This window comes from Lutra lutra, chromosome 7 (assembly GCF_902655055.1).
Source record: "Lutra lutra chromosome 7, mLutLut1.2, whole genome shotgun sequence".
Taxonomy (NCBI): domain Eukaryota; kingdom Metazoa; phylum Chordata; class Mammalia; order Carnivora; family Mustelidae; genus Lutra; species Lutra lutra.
In genome coordinates, this window is record NC_062284.1 from 30,109,257 (window position 1) to 30,125,543 (window position 16,287).

Consider the following 16,287-nt stretch of genomic DNA (forward strand, 5'->3'; position numbering starts at 1 on the left):
AAGAGGTTGCTGCCTGTGTTCTCCTCAAGGATTTTGATGGATTCCTTTCTCACATTGAGGTCCTTCATCCATTTTGAGTCTATTTTCATGGGTGGTGTAAGGAAATGATCCAATTTCATTTTTCTGCATGTGGCTGTCCAATTTTCCCAACACCATTTATTGAAGAGGCTGTCTTTTTTCCATTGGACATTCTTTCCTGCTTTGTCGAAGATTAGTTGACCATAGAATTGAGGGTCTATTTCTGGGCTCTATATTCTGTTCCATTGATCTATGTGTCTGTTTTTGTGCCAGTACCATGCTGTCTTGATGATGACAGCTTTGTAATAGAGCTTGAAGTCTGGAATTGTGATGCCACCGACTTTGGCTTTCTTTTTCAGTATTCCTTTGGCTATTCGAGGTCTTTTCTGGTTCCGTATAAATTTTAGGATTATTTGTTCCATTTCTTTGAAAAAAATGGATGGTACTTTGATAGGAATTGCATTAAATGTGTAGATTGCTTTAGGTAGCATAGACATTTTCACAATATTTATTCTTCCGATCCAGGAGCATGGAACATTTTTCCATTTCTTTGTGTCTTCCTCAATTTCTTTCATGAGTACTTTATAGTTTTCTGTGTATAGATTCTTAGCCTCTTTGGTTAGGTTTATTCCTAGGTATCTTATAGTTTTGAGTGCAATTGTAAATGGGATGGACTCCTTAATTTCTCTTTCTTCCGTCTTGTCGTTGGTGTAGAGAAATGCAACTGATTTCTGTGCATTGATTTTATATCCTGACACTTTACTGAATTCCTGTACAAGTTCTAGCAGTTTTGGAGTGGAGTCTTTTGGGTTTTCCACATATAGTATCATATCATCTGCGAAGAGTGATAGTTTGACTTCTTCTTTGCTGATTTGGATGCCTTTAATTTCCTTTTGTTGTCTGATTGCTGAGGCTAGGACTTCTAGTACTATGTTGAATAGCAGTGGTGATAATGGACATCCCTGCCGTGTTCCTGACCTTAGCGGAAAAGCTTTCAGATATTCTCCATTGAGAATGATATTTGCGGTGGGTGAGATCTCTTTTCGATTACACATCCCACCCCCCATAAACCAGGCTCAGCTGGTTTTATTGTTGCAGCCTTTCAAGCTTTCAAAGGACAGAACCCATAGCAATTAAACTGCTCCATAAATAGAAAAAGATGGAAAGCTTCCCAGTTCATGCTAAAATCGATCTCATTTATAAAAAGCTTTTTAAAAATCATAAATGTCAGCATGTTGAAGTCAACAATGTGTTAAAATACTACACTATGTCAAAGAAAAACTTCATCTTAAGAATTATAAGACAGGCTCAACTTCTGTTTCATTATACTAATAGGTTAAAGAAGAACACAGTTGATAAGACTTGGAAAACCAGTTTTGATTCAAAAAGAGAAAAAAGAAAAATTGGGAATAGGTGGAAACTGCCTTAAGTTGATGGAGTATTTGAAAAATGAAAGAGCAAACATGAGACTTAACATCAAAGTATTTAAATCTGGAAACTAGGCAAAAGGGTGTCCTTTTAATGTCATACTGAAACATTGTCTCACAGATTTGTTTCACAAATAGAGATTGACTATTTAGAGCAGTGGTTCTTAGACTTTTCAGTGTGTCAGAATCACCCGCAGGGCTTGTGGAGACAGAGGTGTGTCCCACCCTCAACGTTTCTAATTAAATAAGCCTGGGATAGGAAACGAAAACGTGCAATTTCCACAAGTTCCCACGTGATGCTGATGCTTCCGCTTTGAGGACTATACTTTGAAAACCACTAATGTAGGAAAACGTACCTGAAAAGTTATGTGATAATTTATAGATTTCTGTCTAGGAGAAAAGATAATCCCAAAGAGTACAGTTTTATTGCCCTGTAAGACATCAACAAATTTTCTAATTGGGCACACTAGAAATGCTTCTCAAAATGTTACTTAAACTTGCTTTACCATCTTACTGAGTCCTTCTTTTTTTATTATTATTTAAAGATTTTTATTTATTTATTTGACAGAGAGAGATCACAAGCAGGCAGAGAGGCAGGCAGGGGGGTGGGGAAAACATGCTCCCTGCTGAACAGAGTTTGATGCGGGGCTCCATCCCAGGACCCTGAGACCATGACCTGAGCTGAAGGCAGAAGCTTTAACCCATTGAGCCACCCAGGCGCCCCCCTGAGTCCTTCAATGATTAAATATTCAACACTCATTCTTTCATTATTTGTATGACAGTCATGATTTTTACTTTTTGCAGATTAAACTTTGAGAAAGTATACTAGCCCTGAACAGGAAATACGCGTATACTTCAATACTAGACGAGACCCATTAAAGTCTGGAGCAGTTATGTGCCGGCATTACTGTGATCCAACATTATTCTAGATGCTTAGGCCAGTGGTTCTCAGCTGGGGGTGATTTTGCCTCTCAGGGGTATTTGGTAATGTCTGGCAATATTTTTCATTGTTACCACTAGGGAGTGCTGCTGGGATCCAGAAGACAGAGGCCAGAGATCCTCCTAAACATTCTACACGGCTCAGGACAGTCCCCCATAATGAAGAATTATCTAGCCAAAAATGTCAATAGTGCTGGTGTTAAGAAACTCTATTCTAGATAAATAAAACATGGGAAAACCACTAGCATAAATATTGGAAAAGAAAAAAGCTCATATTTGCAGATGACAGTCTATGAAAAATCAAAAGAAGCACCTGAAGAAAAACTAGAAGTCACAGAATGCCAGTTGCCCGGGGTGGGGGGAGTTGGGATGACAGGGGTGGCAGGGGGGAGGGGGTGGGGAGCGGTGTGAGGTGGAGCATTGCGTGAGGCCTACCTGGGGCAGAGGAGAGTCAGAAATCCACAGGTAAGCACTCACTTGTCCTAGCCCCATCCACCTCACAGGTGGAGAGCTAGAGGCAAGCAGGGGAGCCCAGGCCACATCTGTCTGACTTCCTATCAGCCTGCGAGAAAGCCAGAGGTCCAACTGGAAGGTCTTGAGAGCCCTGGCCCAGTTCTGGTTTCCCTTATGGAAGTGAGGCTGGAGGAGGGGCAGGGTCAGTCCAAACCATCGAGCCCACGAGGGGAGGACTCCAACCGGAACCCAGGAACCCTGGGACTAGCTGAAGACTCTATTCATTTGGTTCACAGATGGCGGTCGGAAGCCAGTCCAGCCTCGGGCCAGGATGAGTTTTTGGCTTCTAACTCCAAAGCCCACCTTACCTTTCCCTTTTATCTCAGCTGGCTTCCACAGTTAAACACCCCCACATCAAGCATGAGTGTCTCCCTTAGCTTGGGGGACTGGGAGCACAGGGGCCAGGTCAGCTCCTTGGGCTGGACCAAATGGCCAGTCACAAATAAGCCCCAGTGCACCTTCACCATCAGCTGGGCCTTCCTGGACCACAGAGCCATGTCTGGGGGCAAGGGTGCTCTAGGGTTCTGGGGGTCCTGAGGGGATTTCAGGGATGAGCGCTTCCTGAGACTTCTACCTCCTTGCTGCGCACAGCAGAAGGACCACCCCCAGACCCACTGCAGAAAACACTGAGCTTTGTATCCACCCCAACTCTTACCCTGGGGTCCCTCCCCAGGGGGCTGCTGAAAGGGGAACTGGTTCCATCTGTTGGGGAAAGGTCATAGGAAGTCACCTCTTTCAGGATTAGCCCTTCCTTCCTTCCTTCCTTCACTCACTCACTCACTCACTCACCACATACCCACTGATCACTTCTCAATGCCAGGCTCTGGGGTGATAAGTCAACCAGAGCCTCTGTCCTCCAGTGGGCACCCAGGGCTGGGGGAAAGGCAGGAGGCTCACTCATAGGAGGTGGTGATGGTGGGTGTGAATGTGGAGGGGGCAGTGGGAGCAAACTTAGGGTGAGGGTGTCCAGGCAGAGAGCCCAGCTTGTGCGTGGAAGCCTTCCTGATTCTTCCAACTATAGTCAGTCTTAACTAGATTACAAGGAAAGGCTTCAGTTTCTTAAAAATGATATTTAATACATTAAAATTACATAACTAGGGGTGCCTGGCTGGCTTAGTAGAGCATGTGACTCAATTTCAGGGTTGGGAGTTCAAGTCCCACATTGGGTGTAGAGATTACTTAAAAATAAAATACTTAAAATGAAATAAAAATAAAATTATATAACTAAACATGAATATCATAATAAAAATCACAAAGTACAACTAAAAGGCAACCCAGAGTATAGGAGAAAATATCTGCAAATGACATAACCAGCAGAGGCTTAGTATCAAAAATATGTAAAGCACTTATACAACTCAACACCCAAAAAACAAATAATCCAATTAAAAATGGGTAGAAGACATAAACAGACATTTCTCCATTGAAGACATACAGATGGCCAGCAGATACATGAAAAGATATTCATCATCACTCATCATCAGGGAAATGCAAATCAAATACACAGTGAGACATCACCTTATAGTTGTCAGAATGGTTAAAATAAAAAACACCAGAATAAACAAATGTTGGTGAAGATGGAAAAAGCATCCCTCTTGCACTGTTGGTGGGAATGCAAACTGGTGCAATCATGGTGTAAACAGTATGGAGGTTTTATTTTAAAGTTAAAAATAGAACTATCAGGGCACCGGGGTGGCTCAGTCATTAAGCTTCTGCCTTCCACTCAGGTCATGATCCCAGTGTCCTGGGATCCAGCCCCGTGTCAGGCTTCCTGCTCAGCAGGAAGCTTGCTTCTCCCTCTCCCTCTCCCCCTGCTTGTGTTCCCTCTTCGCTGTCTCTCTGTCAGATCAATAAATAAAATCTTTAAGAAAAAATGAATCTAAAAAAAAAAAGAAAAAATGAATCTATCCTATGATCCAATAATTGCACTACTGGGTATTTATACAAAGAATTAAAAAACACTAATTCAAAGAGATATATGCACCCCTATTTTTATAGCAGCATTATTTATAATAGCCAAATTACCAAAGCAGCCCAGATGTCCATCAATTAATGAATGGATAAAGAAGATGAGGAGGGGTGCCTGGCTGGCTCAGTCAGTGAAGAATGACTCTTGATCTTGGGTTACAAGTTCAAGCTCCACTTTGGATGTAGAGATTACTTAAAACTAAAATCTTAAAAAAAGATGTGAGATATATATATATATATATATATATATATATATAATGGAATATTACTTAGCAATAAAAAAGAATGAATCTTGCTATTTGCAATGACACAGACAGAGCTAGAGAGTATAATGTTAAGTGCAATAAGTTAGAGGAAGAAAAATACCATATGATTTCATTTGTACGTGGAATTTAAGAAACAAAACAAGTAAACAAGGGGAGAAAAAGAGAGACAAACCAAGAAACAGACTCTTAACTATAGAGAAAAAATGATAGTTACCAGAGGGGAAGTTGGGGTCTGGGTAAAAAAAAAGGTAATGGGGATTAAGGAGTGCATTTGTTGTGATGAGCAGTGGGAGATTAAAACAAAAACCTAGGGGCGCCTGGGTGGCTCAGAGGTTTAAGACTTTGCCTTCAGCTCAGGTCATGATCTCAGGGTCCTAGGATCGAGCCCCGCATTGGGCTCTCTGCTCAGCAGGGAGCCTGCTTCCCCCCCCGCCCCCGCTCTGCCTGCTTGTGATCTCTCTCTCTCTCTGTCAAATAAATAAATAAATAAAATCTTTTAAAAAAATAAATAAAATTAAAACCTAAAAAACATTTCATTTTGAAATAAAAAGTCATTAAAAATCACAAAATAGGGGCACCTGCATGGCTCAGTCCTTAAATGGCTGCCTTCAGCTCAGGTCATGATCCCAGGGGACTGGGATCAAGCCCCACATTGGGCTCCCTGCTCGGCAGGAAGCCTGCTTCTCCCTCTCCCATTTCCTCTGCTTGTGTTCCTTCGCTCACTGTGTCTCTCTCTGTCAAATAAATAAATAAAACCTTTTTAAAAAGTCACAAAATATAGAAAAGTTAAATAAACAAACAAAATTAGTAAACTTCTTCTCTCCCCAAATACCTGCTCTAACAACACTTTCTGGGTTTTTTTTCCCCCCCATGCACATGCAACGTGACATAATAAGAAATAGATATTTGGTCTCTGCTCTCAGTTCCTGACAGAGAGCAACTAAATCCCTTGAAGTTTCATAGGTAATAGGAACCTTTTTTGTTCTAATGAGGTGATTCTTAGTGGGTTCCTGGATAGTTTTGGGATGGGGACTGGTCACGAATACCAAACCATGATGAGAAGCTTGGAAAGGGGCTAGAGATTGAGTTAATGATTGGTAGTGCCTTCATGATAAAGCTTCCATAAAAATATCTGAACCACATAGAGCTTCCAGGTGTTGGGTGGTAGCTTATCTCAACTCAATGGAGACAGAAGCTCCTGCTTTTGGGACCCTTCCAGATCTTGCCCTATGTATCTCTTCATTGGGCTGTTCACTTATACCCTTTATTATATAGTAAACCAGTGAGCATGTTTGCCCTAATTTCTATCATCTGTTGTGGCAAATTCACTTGAGGGGATTGTGGAATCCTTGATTCATAGCCAACCAGACAGGAATGCAGGTAACCAGGAAACCCACTACTTCAATTGCTGTCTGAAGTGGGTGCAGTCTTGTGGGACTGAGACCTTAACCTATGGGTTTGGATGCTAACTCAGTATACAGTGTCAGAATTTAATTAATGGTAGGACATTCAGCTATTTTGTGGGTCTGCTTGTGTTGACTCGTTTTTCTCTTAATTTTTGGATACATTTTCTTCTTCACATGTCTAGTAAATATTTCTTAATATGTTGAACATTGTGACTATACATTGTAGAAATTTAGATTATGTTATCTTCCTCTAAATAGTGTTGAATTTTGTTTTGGAAGGCAATTAAATTACTGATGGATTAACTTGATCATGTATATCAAGGCTTGGTTTTAGGTTTGTTAGGGTGTGTCTTTTTCCATTTTGCCCTTATTCCTATCCTAGGGAATCTTCCTTACTCCAAAAGCATAGCCTTCTAGACCCTCATGTGAATGTCTGGGATGTTCACCAAGACCTCTCCACTCCAGCTGGGTCAGAATTCCAGTGTCTCCCCAGGATCCTGTTTCACTCTGTTTCACTCTCAGCTCCCTGGGAACTGTTTTCTGCTAAGCCTCACAGAGTCTCAGTTCACATATTCACTGTTTAGAATTTGACCAAAGAGCTGAGGAGAATCTCTGTAAGATTTCTGAGGCTGCTTCTTTTGTAACTTCTTTCTGGCACTCTACCATCCACATTTTTGCAGCCCTGAACTCCAGAGATATCTCTATTTCTTCTATCAAGCAGGATTGATGCTGTCTACCTGAACTCCACCTTTTTGTGCCATCATTTGGGGCTTGGAAATGTCTTCCAGGCAGAAAGATGTGAAACCCACTTCATATTATTACCTTCTCTCAGAGATTGTAACCTTGCACTGTCTATTGCCCAATGCCTGAAGAGCATGTCTTTATACATGTTGTTCAGCTTTTTAGTCTTATGATGGGAGACTATAATCAATATTCTATCATGGTCACAATCAGAAGTGCTGTTATTCATTCCATTTTTTAAAAGAAAATAAAGGGGCGCCTGGGTGGCTCAGTGGGTTAAGCCGCTGCCTTCAGCTCAGGTCATGATCCCATAGAAAAAGATGCTCAGTCTCCCTGATAAGAAAAATACAGATAAAGACTAAATGGAGGGTGCCTGGGTGGCTCGGTGGGTTAAAGCCTCTGCCTTCGGCTCAGGTCATGATCCCAGGGTTCTGGGATTGAGCCCCACATCGGGCTCTCTGCTCAGTGGGAAGCTGCTTCCCCCACCCCCCTCTCTGCCTGCTTCTCTGCCTACTTGTGATCTCTGTTTGTCAAATAAATAAATAAAATATTTTTTAAAAAAGACTAAATGGAGAAACTTCTACTTATGGCCATTATGGAGTAATAAGGACTAGATTTACATCTCCCCTTGAACAACTAGAAAAACTGGACAAAATACATAAAACAACAGCTCTCAGACATTAGAAAGTAGGTAGAGTAGAATTAAGATTTCTAAAAGAAGGTGAAACTTACATCTTCCTCATTTTACTGCTATAAGCAATCAACAGCCTGCAACCCGGGGAAGGGGAATCCAAATAAAGCCCAGCTCTCTTGCTGAGTTGAGATGGGAGACTGGACTTTAGGAAGATCAAGGCAGATAGAATCTGAGGCAGAATGCCAGGGAGGAGGACACTTCAGAGAGAGAGCATGAGTGAACACATTCTGGAAAAATACAGAAGATGCCTGAAGTATTTGACTCAGTACTGACATATACACATGTGAAAGAAAACAAATATGGAGGGGAAAACTGGAAAGCAGAAGACCAAACAATTCCCAGAGCTCACAAGAGACTAGAAATAATTCCTATTTTCTCTAGCCAGAATAGGAACACCTCCTAATACACAGGACATTGAACAGACTCCTTAAAAAAGTTTTGTCTTGGGACGCCTGGGTGGCTCAGTTGGTTGGACGACTGCCTTCGGCTCAGGTCATGATCCTGGGAGTCCCGGGATCGAGTCCCGCATCGGGCTCCCAGCTCCATGGGGAGTCTGCTTCTCTCTCTGACCTTCTCCTCGCTCATGCTCTCTCTCACTGTCTCTCTCTCAAATAAATAAATAAAATCTTTAAAAAAAAAAAAAGTTTTGTCTTAACAGGGGTGCTCAAATAGCACCGGGATAAAGGCTGGTCTGAAACTGTCCTAACAAAGCTTGAAAGCAAGCCTTGAATAGATCTAATTTATTTTTATTTATTTATTTATTTATTTTTTAAAGATTTTATTTATTTATTTGACAGAGAGAGATCACAAGCAGGCAGAGAGGCAGGCAGAGAGAGAGGAGGAAGCAGGCTCCCTGCTGAGCAGAGAGCCTGATGCGGGGCTCGTTCCCAGGACCCTGAGATCATGACCTGAGCCGAAGGCAGCGGCTTAACCCACTGAGCCACCCAGGCGCCCCATTTATTTATATATTTTAAAAAAAGATTTTATTTATTTATTTGACACACAGAGATTACAAGTAGGCATAGCGGCAGGCAGAGAGAGGAGGAAGCAAGCTCCCTGCTGAGCAGAGAGCCCGATATGGGGCTCGATCCCAGGACCCTGGGATCATGACCTGAGCCAAAGGCAGAGGCTTTAACCCACTGAGCCATCCAGGCACCCAGATCTAATTTTTTAAAAGTAACTTAAATGATGTGGGAACAAAGTTCAAAACTATTTGAAAGAAAATGACTAAATTCAGTTTCTACAACATCAGAATCACAGTGTCTACCACCTAGTCAAAAATTACCAGGAATGCAAAGAAGGAAGATAATAGGAGCCATAACAAGGGGAAAAATCAATCCATGGAAATAGACCCTGAAATGATAGAGGTGATGTAATTAGCAGATAGGGACATTTAAAAACAGTGGTTATAAATATGTTCCATGTGTTCAAGAAGGTAGGGAAAAATCTGAACATGATGAGAAGAGATAAATGGAAGATACTAAAAAAGTCATTTCTAGAGACAAGAAAAGGTCAACAAATGCATGGGATTAACAGACTAGTCATTGCAGGAAAAAAAAGATCAGTGAACCTGAAGGCAGTGAACTTAAATAGAAGGTATCCAAAATGAATTGAGGTAAGGAGACCCATTACAGTTGATCATTCAGTTTCTGTTGCAGTTCTGCCATACTTATGATTCATTTCTGTGCCTAATTTCCTACCCAGTCTACTCTCCAGGGGCGGGAGAAGAGAGTTTCTTTTTTTTTTTTTTTTAAAGATTTTATTTATTTGACAGAGAGAAATCACAAGTAAGCAGAGAGGCAGGCACAGAGAGAGGAGGAAGCAGGCTCCCCGCTGAGCAGTAAGCCTGATGTGGGGCTCGAACCCAGGACCTGGGATCATGACCTGAGCCGAAGGCAGCGGCTTAACCCACTGAGCCACCCAGGCGCCCCAGAGAGTTTCTTTAAATCCTATCTTAGGGGGCACCTGGGTGGCTCAGTTAAGTGTATACCTTTGGCTCAGGTGGTGATCTCAGGGTCCTGGGATTGAGCCCTGTGCAGGGCTCCCTGCTCACCAGGGATTCTGCATCTCCATGTCACTCTTCCTTGGCTTTCCCTCTCTCTCTTTCTCTCTTAAATAAATAGGTAAAGTCTTAAAAAAATAATAAATAAAACCTGTCTTTGGCTATGAATGGCCTCTCACTAGCAAAAGAGAGAATATTTTATTTATTTATTTATTTATTTACTTATTTGTCAGAGAAAGAGAGAGAGGGAGCACAAGCAGGGGGAGCAGCAGGCAGAGGGAGAAGCAATCTCCCCACCAAGCAAGAAGCCTGATGCAGGACCCAATCCCAGGACCCTGGGATCATGACCTGAGCTGAAGGCAGACACTTAACCGACTGAGCCACCCAGGCGTCCTAAAAGAAAGACTATTTCAAGAATCTATGACTGCTCTGAATTGATAGATGACTAAGTCTGCCATTCTATTTATTTAGAAAAAAGTAAGTTGGTTGACTTTGGAGTATTCTAGTGAACCAACTTTTATTGTAAAAACTGGTAAATAAAATGGAAAGAATCAAGTATTTTTTTCCTGCCTCTCATATAAATTATACCTTAGCATTACCAAATAGGAGAGTGGATGAGGGAAAATTCTTTCTTTTTTATTGTGATGAAATACACATAAAATTTACCAACCTGCCCATTTTTTTTAAAGATTTTATTTATTTATTTGACAGAGAGAGATCACAAGTAGGCAGATAGGCAGGCAGAGAGAGAGGAGAAAGCAGGCTCCCTGCCAAGCAGAGAGCCCGATGTGGGACTCGATCCCAGGACCCTGAGATCATGACCTGAGTCGGAGGCAGAGGCTTAACCCACTGAGCCACCCAGGCGCCCCAACCTGTTCATTTTTATATGTATAGTTCAGTGGTAGTAAATATATTTACACTGTTCTGCAGCCATGGCCACCATTTCCACAACTTTCTGTTTTGTAAAACTGAAAGTCTGTACCCATTAAACAATAACTCCCCATTCTCCCCTCTCCCTACCCCTAGCAGCTGCCATTCTGCTTTCTGTCTTTATGATTTTGATTACTATAAGTACCTTACAGAAGTGGAATTATACAATATTTACTGTTTATGATTGGTTTAATGTCACTTAGAATCATGCCTTTAAGGTTCGCACATGGTATAGTATATTGCAGAATTTCATTCCTTTTTAAGGCTGTGTAATATTCCATTGTATGTATATACTGCATTTTGCTTACCTATTCATCTGTCCACGGACACTTGAGTTGCTTCCACGTTTTAGCAACTGGGCATAATGCTGCTAGTTTGTAACATGGGAGTACAAATATCTCTTCAAGATCCTGCTTTGAATTCTTTTGAATATATACCCAGAAGTGGAATGGTAATTCTCTTAAATTTTTTGAGAATCCTCATACTGTTTCCACACCAGTGGTACCACTTTACATTCCCACCAACAGTTCACAGGTGCTCCAATTTCTTCACATCTTTGCTAATGCTTGTTTTCTGGTTGTTTGTTTTTCTATAATAGCTATCCTAATAAGTACAAAGTGATATCTCATTGTAGATTAGAGTTGCATTTTCCCTAATGGTTAGTGATATTGGGCATCTTTTCATGTGTTTATAGGCCAGTTGTATGTTTTCTTTGGAGAAATGTCTATTCAGGTAATTTGCCCACTTCTGAACCAGGTTGTTTTTTTGTTGAGTTTTAGGAGTTCCTAAACTTTTAGGAGTTTAGAATGTGTATTTTAGATATTAATCTCTTGTCAGATGTATGATTTGCAAATCTTTTCTCCATTCTGTGGGTTAAATTTTTACTCTGTGGATAGTAGTCTTTTGAAGCATAAAATCTCTTAATTTTCATGAATCCAGTTTGTCTATCCATGTTGGGCTCCCTGCTCAGCAGGAAGTCTGCTTCTCTCTCTCCCCTTGTTCCTCTCCCTGCTCATGCTCTCTCTCTTTCTCTCTCTCAAATAAATAAATAAATAAATAGATAAATAATCTTAAAAAAATAAATGTAAATGGGGACCTTACTACCAATTCTACAGAAATAAAGAGGTTTGTAAGAGTATGGTGAACAATTGTATTTAACAAATTGGATAACCTTGATGAAATGAAAGAATTCCTAGAAACATAAAACCTACCAAGACTAATTAATGAAGAAATAGAAAATCTGAATAGCCCTATAAATAGTAAAGACCTTATATCAGGAGTAAAAAAATCTCTCATCAAAGAAAAGTCCCAGACTTGATGGCTTCACTGCTGAATTCAACCAAAACCTTAAATAAGAACTAATATCAATACTTTTCAAACATTTCCCAAAAAATGGAAAAGGAGAGACCCTTCCTAACACATTCTCTGAAGCCAGCATACCTTGGTGCTAAAGCCAGAAAAAGACACTGTAATAAAACTATAGACCAACATCCCTCACAAACATTGATCCAAAAATCCTCAGCAAAATGCTAACAAGCAGAAGTCAGCAAGCATATTAAAAGGATATATCCCCAAGACCAAGTGGGATTTATTCCTGGAATGCAAGGATGGTTCAATACATGAAAATTGATCAATATGCCACATCAACAAAATGAAGGGGGAAACACTTGATTGTTTCAATTGATTCAGAAAAAGCATTTGAGAAAATTCAACACCTTTTCATTATAAAAAACACTCAACAAAATAGGAATGAAAGGAAATTACCTCTATATAATAAAAGTGACATATTAAAAACCCACAACAAATATAATACTCAATGGTGAGAGACAAACAGCTTTTCCTCTAAGATCAGGAACAAGACATGTATTTCCACTTTCACCACTTCTACTCGACATACTACTGGAAAGTCCTAGCCACAGCAATCAGCTAAGAAAAAGAACTAAAAGACATCCAAATTGGATCCATGGGGCTGGATCCCAGGACCCTGAGAGGCAGATGCTTAACAGACTGAGCCACCCAGGCATTCCCCCTGCCATGTACATTTCTGATTTTAGAAATTTGAGTCTTATTTTTTTTTCTTAGTCCATCTAGTTAAAGTTTGTCAACTTTTTAAAAAAAGAGAAGTGTCTTTTTTAAAAAAGATTTTATTTATTTACTTGACAGAGAGAGAGAGAGCACAAGTAGGCAGAGTGCCAGGCAGAGGGAGAGGGAGAAGCAGGCTCTCCACCAAGCAGGGAGCCCGATTCAGGGCTCAATCCCAGGAGCCTGGGATCATGACCTGAGCCGAAGGCAGCTGCTTAACTGACTGAGCCACCCAGGAGCCCCAAAGTTTGTCAACTTTTAAAAAGAGATCTATTTATTTACTTGAGAAAGAGAGCATGCACACGCATGTGAGTGGGGGGTGGAGAGGGAGAGAAGCAGACTCGCTGCTGAGCATGGAGCCCAATGCAGGGCTTGATCTCACAACCCTGATATCACAACCTGAGCCAAAATCAAGAGTTGGATGCATAACCAACTGTGCAACCCAGGAGTCCCTCAACTTTCTTGATTTTTTATGAAGAACCACCTTTTGGTTTCATTAATTTTTCTGTTTTCTAGTCTCTGTTTCATTTTTCTTAGCTCTAGTCTTTATTCTTTCTCCCTTGTACTGGTTGTGGGCTTAGTTCATTTGTTTGTTATTAGGTGTTGATTTGAGATCTTTCTTGTTGTTTAGTGTAAGTATTTATAGCTACAAATTCCCCTTTAGCTTCACTTCTGCTTCATCTAGTAAGTTTGGGTATTCAGTTTCATTCACTTCTAAGTATCTTCTAATTTCCATTATGATTTCGTCTTTGATCTATTGATTGTCTAAAAGTGTATTGTTTAGTGGAGCTTGGGTGGCTCAGTCAGCTACCCAAAGTTATAGCATACTAGCTTTTACACTAATAATTGTGTTTTTTTCATAAATGTAAGTCTCTCAAAGTGGGTAGAAAACAAAAAGTACAGTTGCAAATCAAGATTCTTAAAATATCCTGGGGCTCCTGGGTGGCTCAGTGGGTTAAAGCCTCTGCCCTGGGCTCGGGTCGTGATCTCAGGGTCCTGGGATCAAGCCCCGCATTGGGCTCTCTGCTCAGCGGGGAGTCTGTTTCCCTTTCTCTCTCTGCCTGCCTCTCTGTCTACTTCTGATCTCTGTCAAATAAATAAAATCTTAAAAAATATTCTTAAAATATCCTTTTATACAATAAAAGGATAGGCTGAGTAATAGTCCATTGTATATATTTATATAATAAAAGGATATTTTAAGAATCTTGATTTGAGGGGCTCCTGGGTGGCTCAGTGGGTTAAAGCCTCTGCCCTCGGCTCAGGTCATGATCTCAGGTTCCTAGGATTGAGCCCCACATCAGGCTCTGCTCAGCGGAAAGCCTGCTTCCTCTTCTCTCTGCCTGCTTCTCTGCCTACTTGTGATCCCTGCCTGTCAAATAAATAGAATCTTTTTAAAAAAAGAATCTTGATTTGAATATTCATCTGGGGCAAAAAGAGACAAAAATTAGGAACTTTGCATGATAGACTTACTGGACATTTGGTAATTTTAAGGAATTGCTAATTTCACCTTTTAGGTCTAATCATAGTCATATACTTTTGTTTATTTTGTTTAAAAAGAATCATTATCGGGGCACCTGACCATTTCAGTTGGTTAAGCCTCTGCCTTTGGCTCAGGTCATGATCTCAGGGTCCTGGGATCAAGTCCTGCATCGGGCTCTCTGCTCAGTGGGGAGCCTGCTTCTCCCTCTCTGTCTGCTGCTCCCCCTGCTTGTGCTCTCTCTCTGTCAAGCAAATAAATAAAATCTTAAAAAAATAAATAATCATTATCTTGAAGATACACACACTGAAGAATTTATAGACGATGTTATATGAAGCTTGGGATTTGCTTCAGATAATTCAGTAGAAGCTGGGTATGGAGAGTATAGAGGGAGCAGGATTATTTGGTAATGATTGAAAATGAGTGATGGGATTGTTATTTTCTCTATCTCTGTATAGATAGAAAATTTCCATAAAAAGAAAAGTTTAAAAAGTATAAATCCTCATTTAGATGGTTGGATGTGCTGCATACATGAATGTGCTGTATGTATGAACTGCATACAGTTCTCCCTCACCATTTGCAGTTTCATTGTGTGTGTATGTGTGTGTCTTTCACTTTCCGTACCTTGACCTGTAGTCAAGCATAAACTGGAAGCAGATGATCGTGCCATATGTCAGTCACTAGTAGCTTAATGCTACCTCACAGTGTCCAAGATGTGTTCACCTCATTTTGTGTCATTTTATAGGCAAATTATCATCTCACGTCATCACAAGAAGGGTGAGTAAAATATAATATATTTTGAGAGACAGAGCGACCACATTCATAGAACCTTTAAAAGAAAAAGAAAAAAGAAGACAGTTGAGGGCGCCTGGGTAGCTCAGTCATTAAGCCTCTGCCTTCAGCTCAGGTCACGATCCCAGGGTCCTGGGATCAAGCATCGCATCGGGCTCCCTGCTCAATAGGAAGCCTGCTTCTCTCTCTCCCACTCCCCCTGCTTGTGTCCCTTCTCCTGCTTTGTCTCTGTCCAATAAATGAAAAAATTTTTTCAAAAAAATGGGAGTTGACACACAATATTACATTAGATTCAGGTGTATGACATATTGATTTAACCACGGTGTTGTGCTATTCCCATAGCAAATTTAGCTGCCATCTGTCACCGTACACTGTTACAGTATCACTGGCCCTACTTGTTATGCTGCACCTTTCACGCCCATGACTTGCACATCCCAGTAATGGAATTATGGGATCATATGATATTTCTTTTTTTTAAAGATTTTATTTATTTAGTTGACAGAGAGAGAGAGATCACAAGTAGGCAGAGAGGCAGGCAGAGAGAGGGGGGGAAGCAGAGCCCAATGCAGGGCTCGATCCCAGGATCCTGATACCATGACATGAGCCGAAGGCAGAGGCTTAACCCACTGAGCCACCCAGGTGTCCCGATATTTTTAGTTTAAAAATTTTGAGGAACTGCCATACTGTTTTTCACAGAGGCTGCTGCAGTTTGCATTCCCACCAACAGTGCATGAGGGTTCCTTTTTTTTTTTTTCCATATCTTCACCGACACTTGTTATTTCTTTTTTTTTTTTGGTACTAGCCATTCTAACTGGTGTGAGGTGACATCTCATTGTGGGTTTGATTTGCACTTCCCTAATGATTAGAGACGTTGAATATTTTTTCACATGCTTGTTGCTATCTGTATGTCTTCTTTGGAAAAATGTCTATTCGATTCCTCTGCCCATTTTTAAATTGAACTGGTTTTGTTTTGTTTTGTTTTGATTTGATTTGTAGAAGTTCCTTATATATTTTAGATATTAACTCCTTTTTAGA